The sequence below is a fragment of the Protopterus annectens genome, chromosome 10.part0, assembly GCF_019279795.1.
Source record: "Protopterus annectens isolate FY-2018-M chromosome 10.part0, PAN1.0, whole genome shotgun sequence".
Classification (NCBI taxonomy): Eukaryota; Metazoa; Chordata; order Ceratodontiformes; family Protopteridae; genus Protopterus; species Protopterus annectens.
Genome location: NC_056744.1, coordinates 802206275 through 802224825, shown reverse-complemented (window position 1 = coordinate 802224825; position 18551 = coordinate 802206275).

Here is an 18551-nt window from a genome sequence, read left to right as displayed (position 1 = left end):
GAACATCAGATTATCTATAACTTATATCACTTTGTAAACTGCATGTAACAGGGTGCAACTGGAACTGGCCGTGGCAGAGTACAGACAATGATTAATGGATGCATGCTGAAAGAGTGAGTGCTTTTTTTCTAATTTTCTTCTTTGTATTGCTGGCACTTAAGTCACATTTAAGGTTAAATACCATCCATAAAAGTTCCATATACTGCGGTGGTGGTGCTGCGGTAGCGTTGTCGCCTCACAGTTAGACGTTGGCCGTTCGATTCTTAGTTAAAGCGTCTACTGTGTGACGACATGCGTGAATGGGCGTTCCTTCGTTGAAGGTTGTGCGTTAGGCCCGGCAAGCCAGCATGTAAAACTCTACTGCCAATCATTAGCGGACCGGAGTTCCGCTGTGGCGACCCCTAACCGGGAAAAGCCGAAAGACACACACACACACACACACACCATCCATAAAAGTTCCATACTGAATGATATTACCACAGCTTTAAGCATAACATCAACGTGATCTTTTGCTGTTAGAGAAATAAATACTGTAATTCATGGATAATAACCTTTACAAAATGAGTTCCACTGACTCACTGCTGAGGAATGGATTTGCTTTGCATTGGTTATCATGCCTGAGCAAAGGACCACAAATGTTATTACAATATGTGCTATCTATGGAGGATACTGATTCCTTCCTCCTCCATAAATCAATACGTTGGCTTGTGTATGTACAGCCAGCCAGTATAATAAAAGCACCTATCTCAGTCATAGAATTTCACAAAGGCAGCAATACAGAACTCCATATGTTATGCCTGTCAAGCAGAATTTTTACAGGACTGCTATGGCCTTCCGTAGAGATTCACAGAGCCATTGCAGTTCTGAGCAGCAGTCTGAGCAAAAAAGTTTGCCACCAGGCAGGAACAGTCACAGCACCACTTTAGTCTTCACTCTATGTTCTGCAGAGGTGACAGTCTCACATACCCTTAAGGTCTGGCAATTTACTAGCTCTTTCTAGAAATCATACTTCCTCCATGTAATCAACAACCTCCTCAGCTTTGGGTTGCATCATGCCAACCAATCAAACTCAGAGCATTCATCTGATAATTCAAAAAGGTATCTAGACCCAAACGCATCTCCTTGAGTAAGATGTTGCAGAATTTGCTAACCTTAGCTTGGTCACATCAGCAGTCTTCTAAGTATGCATTATGTGGTCTTCCATAATTCTCTGCCACAAAAGTATATCTCCCAGCATCCCCATGTGACAAGTCATGGGAATTTTCCCAGGGTCTTGGATGAATTTCCCATAGACTATGTAAATAACACCCCAGTATTCCAGTGAAAGTACATCACAGACATAGGGCCAGATTCAGGAAGCCTCCGTGTAAGAGTTATAACTCTTACACGGAGGCTGCAGTTAAACTGTGTGATGTCAGCATGTCATGCATATGCATGAGGTGCATGAGGCATGCTGAATCACACCAGTAACTCTTACACGGTCCGTGTAAGAGAGTAGAAGCGTGTCTGTAGGCTAAGCTCTGCAAGTGGACACGCCCCCGGAAAACTAGAATGGCTGAAAGTAAACAGCCACGAGAAAGGCCATGAAAATGTGAATAAACACACTATACAACACATGCCCCGACTGGCCATCAGTGTATAAAGTGAAGAGATGTCATAAAAGTAAATGAAAACCTTTTTTTTTTTTGTTAAACCCCGTAAATGTTTGCTACTGTGTGCGCGGGTGTGCTACTAGCGCAATCACATTTAGCAGTCAGGGGAAAAGGATATAAGAACTAAATATGCAAAGTAAGCCAAGAAATAATAGCTTAGTGGTAGAGTACCCGCCCTATGAGTAGGCAGGCAGGGTTCGAGCCCCTACAACAACCTTTTAGTTATTTTTGTAAATAAGCACTAAAAAGCCCCCAGACAGTATTGTACAAATGTAAATGTATTCCCTTTTGTAAAATGGAATGAAACAGAGCATATATTTTGAAGTAACATAAGAATAAAAATAGTCAGAAATGTACTGATAGCTAAGCTGCCGTGAGACAGAGTGCCCGTAGCCGAGTAGTGTTTCAAAAGCTGCAAACTGCGTGCCCGTTGCCAAGCAGCGGATAAACAGGCTGAAACTGTGTGCAATTAGCTGAACATGTGTGTCACTAGCCAATTAAGATTTATCCCAGCGCACACCGTTTGCGCCCAGCTCCCACAAGCTAACTGCCAGTGCGCGTTACCTCCGCAAACGGCGCAGACCAGGTTTAAAGTGCTTAAAAGTGCTTTTGGCATGTTTGATTGACAGGTCTTCAACTCATTTCTGTCAGGAAAAGCAAAAAGCAGTTGCCAGATTCGAACACAGGATACCATGCACTAGAGTCAAGGAACTAAACCACCAAGCCATGACAGCAATACCTAGAAAAGCAGAAATAGCATATATATGGGATAAAACCCAGAATGGAGCATGAGAAAGCATTTCCAGTGAAGTAGATAAAATTCCAAAACGGCCAATCAGAGAAATGTGCGGGAAAAGCGGCATATATAAGTCCCATAGGCGGGAATACACAGCATAACTGATTGTAGAACAGACTTGCAGTCAGCATGAGTGGAGTAGGTGAGGGCGTTGCTTTCGAGCACAGCGTTGGGGCGTTGAGGAGTCCAGATACATGGTCTGGCTCCTTGTCCATAATCACGAGGCCCAACTCATGCAGGGCCAGGTCTCATGGGGAGTATATAGGGCTGAGGCGTGGGACCAGTTGGCTCGTGAGCTGACCAGTGCTACTGGCATTCCACGCACTGGTGAGCAGGTCCGTCACCACCATGCGGACCTGAAGATGCAAGCAGGACCAATTGAACCGTTGGATCCAGGAGGCCCGGCAAATGCCCAACGCCCCACTACTGAGTAAGTCACATTTTACACATGTATGTAAGGATTTCAACCAGCTGATACCATGGAGATGTGTAGTCCAATATTATTCCCTTTGTATTACAGCTGCAGGTGTCCGCTCTGCGAATGTCGAGATGCGCCAGAAGGCTGGTGCGGCGCCACCATGCAGGTTAGTAACCCCACCCAGTACTTGTAAATAAATATTATTATGTACCATGTATCAGAACAGTGCAGTGTATTGATTAAAAGTAATATAATGTGCAATCAGGAATTGATCGTCTGCAGGTATGGCTGCAACAAGTTCATCAGTATGCAAGTGTAACTGGAAATATAATTGATAGGATTAAACAGTGCTGTAATACAGATGTCCCATCATTAATTAAATATACTGTAACCTGCAGTATAGTCTCAAGAGTACAGCTTCAGAATCTGAGGTAGTCACATGTCAGATATATCCCTGTTGAAATGCTGAATCATGACAGAAGTGAGGCTGTTGGAAAGTGTTTGAATCACCACAGGTCTAATATGTGAACAAAGCCTAGAAGTACCAACCTGAACTGTGAAGTTGCAGAATGTGTGAGAGTGACAGAAAGGCTCATGTATGAATAAAGAAAGTAGTAATAACCCCTGAATATATAAGCCTCAGTGTGTTTTACAGAACTAAATGCATGTGGGAAGTACAAATTAACATCCCAAACTGATTTCAGTGTGTCTGAATCTGAATGTCTAGCTCAAAATCTGTATATGGTGATAACAGTAAACAATTTGCAGATAGAATGAATGATTATCTGACAGACTAAACAGCCATAGTTGTCCCCTGTCCTGTCATCAAAGTGTAGCAGGATGATGTATCTGATCAAATTCAAAATAAGTAGGATAGTGATGTATGTGTAACAGGTGTAGCATGACAGTCAAATAAAGATTATTTTGAAACATCAGCCTCAACTTAATTGTGTATCTATGATAAATGTGAATTAATGTTTAACATATGAATGTGTCATCACTTTCTATCCCCACCCAACCCTGTAATTCCATATAACAACATCCACTAAATAATGGTATGTGAACATTTCATTAATCATGGACATTTGTCCGTTCCAAACATATATGCATGTCTGTTCGTGCATGTGCCCTGTTTATACCTGCAAATACGATGGCCTGTTGCCATTAATCAACCCTGCATGTCGTTTGACTGTGTTTTGCTGTTCAAATAATGCATGTGATATTGATATGCCCCTTGTTCAATGGTGTCCATATCTGGGTGTTTGTTTGATGGGAATACCAATGCATGCTGTTACAACTAATCTGAATGGAATAAAATGCCACTAACCCAAACTAACATAACTACTCACAAACCTAGAACGCTTGGGAAGGCAGGTCCCAGCGGACCCACCTCTCCCACCTCAGCTGGTGACTGCACCTGGCACTAGTGCCCAGGCGGACCCCCTCCGGTGGCCCTGTGCCACCTTCGGGTCGAAGCGCTGCAGCGGATGGGGCCCGTCCCCCCTCTGCAAGTGTGGCCGGAGGGGTTCATCCACTCACCCTTAGCGGTGTCCGGACTGTGGCGCGTAGGGAGATCCAAGACACTGTTCTTGGACCCCTCGCCAGCTCGAGGCTCGTGTGGCACAGCTAACGGCCCCGGCCGTTGCCCGCCTACACAGCCCCAGCACAGCCCCGTCCTGGGCTGTGAAGGAACAGTGGCAACTGCCTATGGGTGGGGATATCAGTTCCACTGTTGCCATCTGTGGGCTCGTGCATCTCAGATATCCCAACCTCCGTCCCGTCAATTGTGTAACCCCCACGTGTGTCATACACCATCCCTGTATCGTCTTGTCTGTCTTGTCTGTTAACCTACCCAACCTACCTCCCCAGCTTTACCGACTTCCTTCACCTGTCATACCACTCTCACCTGTAAAAAAAAAAAAAAAGGGCACTCTGTCCCACAAAAAATTACGCCCCATACATAGCTGTCCATGTCGCAGACATGTCCGCTGGACATCTAAACTGTTAATTACAATTGGCTGTACAACAAATATTAATGTTGTCCTGACACCTCTCTCAGAGGTGGAAGGTTTCAAATGTCTCACCAAAATACATAGAAATATACAGCTGTTGCTGCAAAAGACATGGGCATCTATGGGCCTTACCTACACCCTTCCTGCAAATCCCACGCTTCTTTCCCTACTGTCTTACCCTCTTTGTGACCCCTTTTCACCACTTTCCTGTCACCCCTTTTTCTTTTCTTTCAAAGAAAATAGCGGGTGTCGCGCTTGTGTTAGCGGAGCTCACCGCCAGTGCAAGCGTGAGCTCAGCAAGCAGCGCAGACCTGGTTTACAGTGCTTAAAAGTGCCTTTATGGCACTTTGATTGACAGGTCCTGTACTCAGTTCCAAAGTTTGCTAAGAAAAATAAATTCCCACTGTCAGTCTCGAACCCAGGACCTTGGTAACATTAGTCCGTATGACCTACCACTAAGCCATGCCTGCTTTACAAGAACAAACTGCTAAAATAAATATAACATGTAATAGTAGGAATCAGTATAAAGGTAATATAGGAGATGTACTATCCAAAGCATGTTTGGTAGAGTTTTAATGGCCAAATTACTGGATTCCCATACTAGTTCAGTGTGAGCAGAAACAGCACTGCTACCTGTTAGCTTGTACATAATAATGTAAGGTAATGTACATATGTGAAGGTATGTATATCTACACATACATATATATAAATATATATTAATACATATGAAATATAATCGTAGGTCTCAGTAGCCATACACACTCACTACAGGAAAAAGTTAACATAATTGCTGCAACCTGAATCTGCAACACAGCCTGACCCCTGTGTGACCTACTCACCCTTCTAACTGCCTCAACACTTCGATTGACAGGTCCTGTACTCAGTTTGAAAGTTTGCAAAGTAAAAATTCCCACTGTCAGTCTTGAAACCAGGACCTAGGTAACATTAGTCTGTTTGACCTACCACTAAGCCATGCCTGCTGTGGAAGAGCACACTGCTAAAATAAATATAACATGTAATAGTAGGAATCAGTATAAAGGCAATATAGGAGATGTACTATCCAAAGCATGTTTGGTAGAGTTTTAATGGCCAAATTACTGGATTCCCATACTAGTTCAGTGTGAGCAGAAACAGCCCTGCTACCTGTTAGCTTGTACATAATAATGTAAGGTAATGTACATATTTGAAGGTATGTATATCAACACATACATATATATAAATATATATTAATACATATGAAATATAATCGTAGGTCTCAGTAGCCATACACACTCACTACAGGAAACAGTGAAGATATATGCAGCAACCAGAATCTGCAACACAGCCTGGCTCCTGTGAGACCTACTAAGCCCTTTAACTGCTTAAAGGTGCCTCTAGCACTGTGATTGATAGGCCCTATACTCAACCCAAAAGCAGAATATGAGCATACTAGTAGGCCCTACCACAAGACCATTGTAACACTAGTCTGTATGACCTACCACTAAGCCATGACTCTCATACAGGAATATAGTGCTAAATAAGTGGAACATGTAATAGTAGGAATGAAGATAAAGGCAATATAGTATGTCTACTACCCAAAGCATGTCAGGCAGACTTTTATAGTCCCAATTACTGGATTCCCATACTAGAGTAGTGTTAATGGAAACAGCCCTGCTAATTGTTAGCTTGTACCCAATAATGTCAGCTAATGTACATATATGAAAGTATGTATATGTACACAGATATATATATATATATTCATATAGCAATACATATGACATATAGTTGTAGGTGTCAGTATGCATACACACTCACTACAGGGAACAGGCAAGATAAATGCAGCAACCTGAATCTACAACACAGCATGAAGCATGGGAGATGTACTAACCTTCACACTCACAGAACACTGTCAACAGCATACCAGCATGGTCCACGCCCTACAATCTGAAAGGGCAACGCCTATCTCACATACCCTTTTATAGCAGTGTCCTGAAATCACAGTGAGACATGCAATTAATGCGCACCCAGCTGCTTGCAATTAGCAAATGCTGCCTTACAATTGGTGCAGAGGCCATCACATGGATCCATGCAGATACCTACAAAAGTATTCAGTACCCACACTCCACTCATGCAATACAGTCATTGCACTAACCGAATGAGAAAGAGAGAGAGAGAGACAGACAGAGAGAGAAAAAATATATACTGACAGCAAGCAGCAAAACAGCAGCAGCAGCAGCAGCAACAGCAGCAAAATACAAGCAGCACGACTGACTCACCAAAAGCTGCCACAAACACAGGTAATGCAAAGTAGCAGGTTAATCCTGTGTATACTGTGACACCTCAAATGTATCATAGTTCACTATCAATAGGTATGTCCATGAGATAGGTTGTGTGTAGATAGTCATGAAATATAAACATATGTAAAATTGTTGTACATGTGGGCCATAACTAACACTTCCATAGCTTAGAACACAAGGCCAGTTGTGCATATGATGCAGTAGTTCCCAGGGTCAGTAGAGGTTCCTCCTCATTGGTGTGGGACCACTGTGTATGTATGGCACTGTTCAGGTACATATCCTGTAGTATGGCCATGGATTAATATCAGTCTGTCATGTGGTGCTATGTCCTCCAGGGGTGAATGTAGCACACATCCAGGGATACCATTCCGTAACAGTGATGATATGTGTTCTGCAATGATGAGGGTGGCTCTCACCTGGACATGTGAGAGGATAGGGAGGTTACAGTCATCTGGGATAAGTAATAACACGTGTGTAGGACAATGAGGGAGGGGTACCTGCACCTAAACTGTCTGCAAAATTGTTGGCAATATCTGTGCATTTGGTGAATGTGAAGCATCTTAACACTGCAGACAACAGATGCCTTCCCGTCATGTGAATCTGCCCTGTGCTGCAGTAGCCTCCTACTATTGTTATACAATATGCCTGTATCTGTAGTCCACTGGACAGGATTAATAAGTGGTGTGCAGTTGTTCTGGGTTAGATAACTGTGTGCACAGTACATGCAGTATGTGGGATGTCTGTGGTAAGCATATGCAAATGTGCTGGCGGTGTGTGTTGTGGCTTCCACTGGCCCAGTGGGCTGCATGGATAGCATCACTGTCATAACTACTGAATAACTGTGTAATCACATGCATACATAGCAAGGTAGTGTATTGTGCTTGTGGTGTTGTTCAGATATGTATATCCAGGCTGAGTAATTTGTGTCCACATCACAGGGTTGGATGGCAGCACACATCCAGTATGTATGGATGAACACCCAGAATGTGTCACACGTGTCACCTGTGCAGGCGTATCTGGCCATTACCTGTGCATCCCCCACAACACACACACATGCAACATATGGCAGAAGTACTATAGCAGTACACACATGTTCATAGGTTCATACTAGGCTATCTGCCCGAGGGCATTTACAAGACTAGCCCATAGTTTTGTGGCTTACGCCACCCCTTTAGTATGGGGAACCATACCCATTATTTTGCTGTGCCTCTGTCGAGCAGTGACACTGAGGTAATCCCTGGGGTATATCTGCGATCTCCCATCCATTGGTCAAGATTTCTCTAGAACAAGTCCATCGAGGTGCTCTGCCTCACATATACCGTGATTTTGTTCCACAGCATAGGGAGTCTTTGGTTGATGAATCTATCCCTCCAGCATGTCCTATTAATAGCCGTGTGGAGGTTTAAGTCTCCTGGCCTTGTGGCTCTGATGGATCTAGATTTTTTAGGTGAAGCATATTCACCAAATCTCGGTCTGACATGGCCTTCTATCTTCGGCAAAGGTCACCTCTCTGCAAGCGGTGCGACTGACTACAACATACATGGACATGCTGGAGGGGCAAATTCTAACTGAGAGGCTCCCTTTACTCTGTAATGAGCTCGAACAGTTGAGAATGAACAGTTCATAGGTTCATACTAGGCTATTTGCCCTAGGGCATTGGTAAGCCTAGTAGAATGTGTTTGTCTTTTGCCACCCAATCAGAAGTTATGCTGCTATGCCCTTGTCCGACTTTAGTATACTACGCCTCTGTCTAACAGTGACATAGAAGTGATACCTGGGGTACAACTATGATCTCCATCCACTCATCCAGATTCCTATGGAAGAGAGTCAATGAGGGACTCTGCCTAACCAGTAGTGTGAGCTCATTACAGAGTGAAGGGAGCCTCTCGGTTAGGAATATGCCCCTCCAGCATGTCCATGTATGTCAGTGCTGAGGTCCAGCTCTCCTGAGCATGTGGCTGTATGGGACTCTGATTGCCTGAGGTACATCATGTTCATTACTGCTAGGTAGGACATGGCTGTATATGGCATGCACAGATTGCCCCTGAACAGGCAGTATGCCACTGAGTCCAGCTGGATTCACTTTACCTGGGCAGCATATGACATCTGTGTGAGCCATTGCATCTCCTTGATGATGTACTGTTGTCCTGTACCAGTTGCTGTAGGTGTCTGGTTAGGTACATCCCAAAAGGTGCATTGTATGCAATTATAGGCCTGATGATGGATGAGTACAGAGGCACAATGACCTCCCCTGCCATACATGTGAATCAGTCATGATTAGCTGGGCTATATAACATGTCTGTCAATCCACGTTGCCCATGTGGTAGACAAATGACAGACTGCTACCATGTTTCTTCCCCAGGTCCCCAACTTCGTCTACTGTACTCAATGGCCTAACACCTATGTTGTACTGTGCCACCAATGTGGAGGCGTGGGAATCTGCATTGAATACTGATACTCCCCTCCCTTGTTCAAGTGTTGTGGCCGACAAGAATGGTAACAGCTATAACGTGGTAGTACTGGTGTGCTCCTGTGAAACCTGAAACAGGTTCATGTTACTGCACAGATATCGATGTCCATAATGCTAGGTAGGGTTTTGGGTGCGTGCATCCTTGGGTCTAGACGTCCAGTGTTGAGTAGCATCACTCTTACTTCCTCATCCTTTGTGATACAAATGGATGTGGGTTTGCCTTATGAGCCTTGCCTAATACAGGCACAATGGGTGTAGCAGGAGGCTCCGCCAAATGTCAATAGGACTGTGGTGACAGGTGCAAGCTGTCCCTAGCAAAGCATACCACCCCAAGATGGCAGGGATTGGCACACCTGTGAATGACACCAGTATGTCAGTCAATTGTTGGAAGGGATAATTGTGCCTTGATATTGTGGCATTGTTCTAGGTGAGGGTAGGATGCTACTCAAGGTCAGGGTCAAACTGTCCTGGGCTACGTGCTCAGAGAGCTCTGTAATGTCTCATGTCATGTAGTCCAGGGAGGAATGTGTCAGGCCATTCACAGCAGCATGGACATTGACTGAGTCATACCTGTACCTGCCTTGGGGTTACCTGACTGTTTGTGTTATGTGGCAGGTCATAGTGCCTGACAGGCTGCACACCGTGACCCTCACCTCGTTAAGCCTGGTGAACGTGATGTGAGTGTGCCTGATCATAGAGGCACCTAGTACAGGTGTATGAGGTGTGTTGTTAACTGTTAATGGCTGTGAGTGTTCAGCACATTGGCTTTGTGTGATATGTGTTGCACATGTTAGTTCATGTGGTAGTGGTTGCCTGGATGTCTGCATAGGAGGTCTCTGCTGCATAGGCAGAGCTGTGGTCTGAGCCTACAAGTATGATCATGTGTGATCATGTGTTAGGTCCACTGTTGTGTTAGGTCTACGTGAGACTGGAAGTGTAGTGAGTGATCCCCTTTGCCATGTGACTGGTTATGGCGGTATTGAGTAGACAGAGCCTAGCCTCCAGTCTGGTATATGGTTGCATCACTCACATGAGTTTGAATTTGTCGTTAGGAGGAGGGAGTTGTCTGTGTACATGCATCTGTTCTAACATTGTCTCTGGAGTACCACACTCACCAGCTGGACTGAGGAGGGAACTGACAACTGACCTCTGGACATGCTAGAATACTATTGTGAACTCTGTAATCACTAATGATTGAAAACAAGGTCCAGTGGGGAGTGAGGGTGTACTGACATTACCTACAACTGCTGACTGACATAAAAGCGTCAGTGAGCAAATGCCAGGTAACCTAAGTGCAATGTGTCACAATGAAGTAAATGCAACAATGACAAGCAGTCACTTGCTGTCATGTGTAACATGGAAGAACGTACAGTAAGCAATGCAGATAACAGTAGTGAGTCACAGATGTGTTTTAAAGATGTGTACTATGTGGAAGTAGCATACCAGTGAAATAACAAGCTAACAGATAACAAGCATATAAACAAAGGTAGATGCAGGAGGCCTGGATGTAGTGTTTGCTACAACAAACAAGGTGTAGCAATGTCAGTAAGATACAGCTCAGATATGCATGCACTATAAACCTGATACCAGATGTCCCCAGCTATGAATGGCAGAGTACAGCCTATTGTCACACATGACTGCAGACCACAAACCTCGTTAATGTTAAATAACTGGCCTAAAGGACAACTGCCCATACCAGAAGTAATACACTTGTACACTGGGCCCACAATCAGCAGTTCCCAACTTCAATGGATGAAAGATATGTGTCCTGCCACCACAGTGCTTGCCACCAACCTCCCTAATGTAAAACAACTGGTCTGAAGGCCAAGTACTTAGTACAAATGACATAGAATGATAGCTACACTGTAATCAGGTTTTAACCAATCAGTAATAAGTAGAAGTTAACACTCCCTGTATAGAATGTGTACCATGTATTGTTGAGATACTATGCTGATAACCTGTTTGTGTACCTTTCCAGATAGACATGGCACCTAAGAGAAATCCGGCGTACTCTGCTGCAGAGGATGACGTGATCCACCAGAGCCTGGTGCGTGAGTATGCCATCCTGTTTTCACGCACCACCCAGAACCAGCAGGAGAGGTCTGCACTGTGGCAAAGCCTTGTTAGCAGGATAAATGATGTTGGCATGCATGATAGGACATATGAGCAGGTGAGACATCACTGCAGTGATTTGATTAGAAATGTCCGCCAGCGTGCTGCAGATATCCGCAGGCAACAGGCTGCCACAGGTGGGGGGGTGGCCACACATCCCCCCCTCACCAGACAGGAGGGGCTACTGCTAAGTGTTGTGGATCCAGCCCCAGAACAACATCTGCCATCATGCATCATGATGGAGGTTGGATCCACACATCAGCAAGACAGTGTGCTTGCAGGTAAGATGCCATATTCATTTATTGTTATTACTTTTACATTTGTTGACCCATATAGTCTAGCTGGATATGAGTTCATTTTCAGTAGAGGCATGTGGAGAAAAGCTGCACACATAACGTAATAAAGGCAGACAGACAAGTTGTCAATACAGACAGCCAACATAATAGAATTGTACACCAGCCTGTTAATTAAATAAACATACATGTAAGGAAGTCAAACAGTTTATAGTCATACACAATGTACCGTTGGTTTCAAAGCAATCCTACCTAAAGCATAATGGTTATGCAATAAGGCAAAAGCCATATACAAAATAGTTAGGGCTCAGAAGGGTAGAGAAGTAGGAGTATGACAGATACAATGATATGGAAGAGGCAGGAGTCAAGAAGGGAAGTGAGGAAAAGAAGGAAGACAGTCAAGAGGAGGTGGGAGGGATGGGAGAAGTAGGTCAGAGCATAGAAGGACATCAAGGTGAAAGAAACAGGGTAGAAGCTACTTTCTATGCACAATGAGGGGTTAAAGGTGAATAGAGCATAGGGAGAGGGACATTAGCCTGGACTCCAAGAAGAACAAAGCCAGTGGTTTTGGAAGTACAATTTGAGTTGATGTTTGAAGACAGGTACGGGTGAGATTAGAGTTAACTCCTGGTATGTACATATGACTGTTCTGTACGCTGTTACTTCATGCACGCATAAGGTGTGCATGTGGTATGTATCTGTCATCATGATATATATACAGACATGATGTGCAGCTGATGTGTATAAGGGAACTAGTGTACTACTGTACTGTATCATGTGCAAAACAAATGGCACACATGTGCCCACTGACATTACTCTCTTCACACTTCCAGGTCCCTCCCATGTATCACCGAGGCAGGCCATACATGCTGGTGAGTCTTTTTAACAGTATCTGTAAAACAATTTATAAAACTAGGAAGAGTAGTGTAACTCTGTAGTAGACATGCTGGTGACTGTGTCCACAAAAACTGTAATTGACAGGTAGTAAATTGAGTAGTGTAACACGGTATTGATGTGTGTGTTTACTGTGGGGTGTGCATGTGTGCAAGTGTGCCTGTGCCCAAGTGTGCATGTGTGTTAGTGTCCATGAGTGCATGTGTCCATTTCTGAATGTGTGCATTAGTATTGAAGTTCATCTCTTTCAAATATGTATTGAGACTGTAATCTGTGTTCCATGTTTTCCTCCCGTAGGTTCTGGTGCTGCTCTGGTGACCTGCAGCAGGGAACCTGAATCTTGTGCCCCAGGTACTGATGATGATGAAATGTCTGTAATGGTGCAGGAAGGTGTGTCTGGGTCCGCCATTGGTCAGCCAATTGACAGTACACAGCTTTCAACCCCGTCAATGCGCACAGTCATCCTGCCGTTACATCCTTTATCACCATTGTCCCTAGGTGATGGACAGTCAGCAGTGGGCATAGATCAGGGTAATGTGGTACCTGTGGCACATGCATCCTCACACGGCAGCCATGTGCAGAGGCCTCGAATGGTACCACGCAGACAGTCGCCCATGGGTTCTCGGGGCATCCGTGGCGTACTGCCTCTGGCCGGCGTGCCCAGGAGGTATGTCAACCTCCACTATGTTTAGAACTGTCATGCAGGCACAGGCACGTATGGAAAGGTACACCAGACAGGGTCTGAGGGAGATGAGAGCATGTCGCATAGCCATGACAGACAGCATCCGTGATGTTGCGAATGCTATCCGTAACTTCACAGATGTCGTTGACAGCCGTTGTGGGGGCATACAACAGCTGCTCCACAACCAGATGTCCATGGGCCAGGGCGATGGTGTGCGTTTGCGGCGTCGGCGTGGCCGTATGCCAGCAAGAGCACCAGCTGGCAGTGGCGCGGGCGACAACGGGCCCACTCGCGCGCCTCAAGTGCCAGCACCAGCCCCAGCAATGCTGGGTCTGTGCTGTCATCCAGACGCCCCAGGAGACCACGTGCACGTGGCTCTGGACAGTCCCAACAGGGAACTGTGTCCAGTCAACACACCCTGCTTCCGATGACAGTACCCAGTCTGGGTTAGTACGGATCTGACCCGTAGCACCCTGCCAGGCACAGGTACCGTGTCCGTGCCCACAGACACTGATTTGGATGACCTGACAGGTGCAGTCTGTGGCTGTCCACAAAACCCTGTACATGGCAGCCATTATGTGGGACTGTGTGCGTGCTTACACACATGCAGAAACCTAACACCTAGGGCAAACACATACACACACACACTGCACCAACAACGGTCCACCCTGTACTGCTGCCCCTCACAAACACACATACACACACATGTCAATTGGTGTTACCAGTGGCGGCTTGGGCATATCTAACCCACACCCTGTGCATATGATGACACTGTGCCACCTCCTGCATACTACAACATCGGTGCAGGTAAAGGTAAACACGTTGCTGATGCACAGGGTGACTACATAGATGTGTATAAGTAGTAACATGTTGGTAACTGTTGTGTGTTGCAGTATAAATGTGTGTATATCCCATCAGTCCTGCTGCAGTAACTGTATGAATGTCCTCAGTTGTTATCTGCACCCATACTACTTAACAAAGTGTACCTGCTGCACACCATCACATGCTAACATTGACTATGGCAATGTGCATCTTGTGCTGTTATGTAGATTCAGCTACATGTATCTGTTCTGTCACACATGCATTTATACACACCCTGCTACCCACACACATGCACACGCTCACCTGCCATTCCCATTATTTATCACCCTACATGAGTAGCTGTTGATACATGACAGGTACACATTTCAGAAGTGCACTATGTTGTTTACTACTGGCATCCCCTTCTCTACCTGTACTCACAGGGTGCAGGCAACCTCATCAGTTGGAAGATGTAATGTGCATCAGGTACTGTAGTACCCTGATTGCCACAGCAAACATGCTTCCCATACGGAAATGCACACACAGACACATCCCACATCCACACACTTGCCACATTCAGGCTTCAGAACACTATCTAGGTATATTCGGTACATGTGCATGTTCAAGTAGCATGTAACACTATACTGAGTACTGGCACTTAGTTGTCTGTAGTCATGTTGTCTGTATAGAATAAAAGAAATGTTTTATTATCCTACTCCGTTTTGTGGACATTACTTGAACAAGTGTTACCTTACATGTGTTATCAGTACCAACACTTTCTGTTTTGTTTGTATAGGGTGCTATCAACATCACTGCTTGTTAAGGGTAATGACCACCCTGCAGTGCATAGCCCCATGTGGCAAAAGCCACATCCCACCCCATCATTGTGCACACACACTAACCCCACCAACAGTAAAACACATACTTTCCATTTGCAAGGTTCAAACCCACACCTAACTGTGCAATGACAGTAGAAACAGACACATTAGCAGAGTGTGCTATTTGCAGTAGTTGGAGAAACGTTTACTAATGCTGTACTTAGAGGGTGCTGACATCATCTGTGTGTAGGAGGAGGGATGTGCACCCTGTAGTGTGTTCTCCCAGTTGGCAAAGGCAGTTAACCCTCCCAGCATAGTGCACACACATAAACCACACTCATACATTCCCTTTGCAGGATTCAAACCCCCACCTAACTACGTTATGACACTGAAGAAAGACACATTAGCAGAGCGCTATGCAAATTACTGGAGGACTTTACTACAGGTGATATAGTTATACAGTCCTGACATCATCACTATTTCAAAGGGGATCTGCATCCTGTGCGATACTGTCACGGTTGCTAATAGCGACATTTCCCACACACACACATCGATGTGTTGGAGGTTTGCATATGTGGGGATCCAGAACACCAGTGTGATTAGTATATGGTTTGATTGCAACAATGAGGGATATACTCCCAGTGGTGATTAGTTTTTACTCATGTTTGTAAAGATCAGCTCTAGTATATCTGCCCGTCTTGTGGGAAGGTTGGTTACCTGTTCCATAGCCAAAGAATGTCTGATCAATGGGAATCTTAGAGCTTGGGTATTGTGGCCTGTGTAATGTACACAGTCTATGTTTGGGTAGCTGGCATCACCCAGTATGATGGTGTTTGCAGAGTAATCTAAACTCTCCTGTGTCAGCATGAAGGCTGTGTGGGAGACCTGAGTTTGAGAGGGTGCTGTAACAGCTCCTCTGTGTCTCTTTCCATGTGGTCCAGGGAGGTATGTCCCAACAGGTAGCTGACTGTGACCCTCCCTTGCTCTGTCTGGAGTGCGGCACGTCTGTCAACAGCTCATGTCAAGCAAGTGCACACCCCTCATAAATGATGTGGAAGCCTTCAAAGGCCCAAGGCCTGTTGAAAATATGGACCAGACTGCAGATACCTGTATAGAGGCATTCTGTGGACACATTCAGGAATGCATGGATCATGAAGCCACATATGAAAGCATGACCCAATTCTCCAAAGACAGATGTCCTGGGCACGGACACCAGCCATAAACACACTATACAATAGAAGGATGGCGCCACTACATGATACAACAACCTCCCAAAATGTGAAGGCACCACTGATGAGTATTGGAAGACAACTACAGGCACCCATATGATTGTCTAAGGCCATCTTTGAGAGAGGATTCCACAAGCCACTGAGGATAATCACAAGGCTGCCTGTAGTTATGTTAGTAACCTGGGTGGTACTACCCAGATATGCTCAGAGGTAATACAATATGTCACACAAAATATAAAACACACAGACATTGCCATCATCCTAGTGGACAGGTTCAATGCTGCCTTCTCTCCCCACCACACCAAAAGGGAACATATGTCTTGCATCACAGTGCTTCCCCCCCTGACATCACAGATGCTCAGGTAAGAGATGCCCTTCCCAAAGCAGTAAACACTGCATCAATGGGACCAGACAGTGTCCCAGGCTGTGTCCTACATGAACCACAAGAAGAGCTACACCCAGACATAACACCACTGTTCAATCCCAGCCTTAATACATGATATGTGACCAGAGAGTGGCATACAGCAACAGTGGTCCCTCAACATGCAGGTGGTGCCGTCACGGATCCTGGACACTACTCGCCCCATATGTCTGACTAGCTTTGTCTGCAAAGCTATGGCAAGAATCATCAAGAACCTCACATATCTAGATATTGTGGACCTACAGACATGTCACCATACACAGTTTGGCTTTGTCAATGGCAAATCCTGCCTATCAAACCTGTTTGCTTTGTTTGAAACAGTCACCAAGGCCACTGTCAAGGGGTAGGAGGTCCACACAGCCTACCTGGACCTTGCATAAGCCTTGGATACAATACCCCACTTGTGCATTCTAGGGAAGCTCACCAGTGTACATATTAACCCCTATGTCACTATGGGTATTGCACAGTGGCTCAAGGGCAGAACACACATGGTAGAATTGCTGGAGCCATGTCAGCCTCCAACCTGGTACAAGTGGTGTCCCACAAGGCAAAGCCCTAGGGGCTGTCATGTTCATTATATATTTGTCATAGGTACAGGCCAACATGGAAGTACTGTGGCTCAGCACGTCACAGGTGACTGCAGACCGAACACCATAATCAACTCAACAGCTAACACACGCATCCTCCAAAAGGGACTCTTGCAAACACACGACTTGTGCCACAGCCATGGCCTCAACATGAATGACAGAAAGAGTATAGTCATCCCCTTTGTCAAACAGTAAATGACCACAATGTACCACATATGTGTTAATCCAGTAAGTGCAGACCTAGGAATTATGGACCTTGGGGTGCGCAGGTTGATAGCATCCTACCATTTGACAACAACATGGACAAAGTGGTTAGGTAAGCATGTGATATGGGCCACATCATCATGGGATCCACATGTAGGCCAGGGGAGGACATTGTGCCCCTTTACTCATCCCTCATCATGCCCATAATTGACTATGATGAACCTGTCGGCATGCACCTTACCAGACACCTGCAGCAACTGGGGCTACTACATATGTACCTCGACAAGGTGATCAAAGTGCTCAAACAGATGCCACATACTGACTGGTTAAAGTAGCAGCAGCTCTACTCAGTGACATACTGCCTCTTCATAGGCAATCTGTGCCTTACATAGAAGGCCAGGTCATACCCTCACGTAATGGCCATGCTGCATCTCAGAATATCCAGATCCCACCAGGATACACGCTGGAAATACATGAACTTCAGGAGTGATATACATAGGACATGGTGGAGGGGCACATTCACAACTCAGAGGCACCCTTCATTCCTGATTATTATCCCAATAGAGGTTAGGCGGACTGACTCAGTGACTATCCTCAAGAGCGATATTAATGACTGGATGTGACATTGTAGGGTTACCCTGGGTATCACTTATGTGTCACTGTGAGAAAGAGGCACAGTATACTAACCTTGGAAAAGGGCATAGCAAGACAGATTCACAATGCATGTTGAAAGGCACGCACATTCTGGCTAGGTGGATACATGCCCTGGGCAGATATCCCTGTACGAACCTATGGACCTATGTCTCTTTTTCACCATTGGCCCATGTGCTGTCAATCACCAATGTAATCTCAATACTCTGGTAGCATGTGCAAAGGTCAGTTGTCA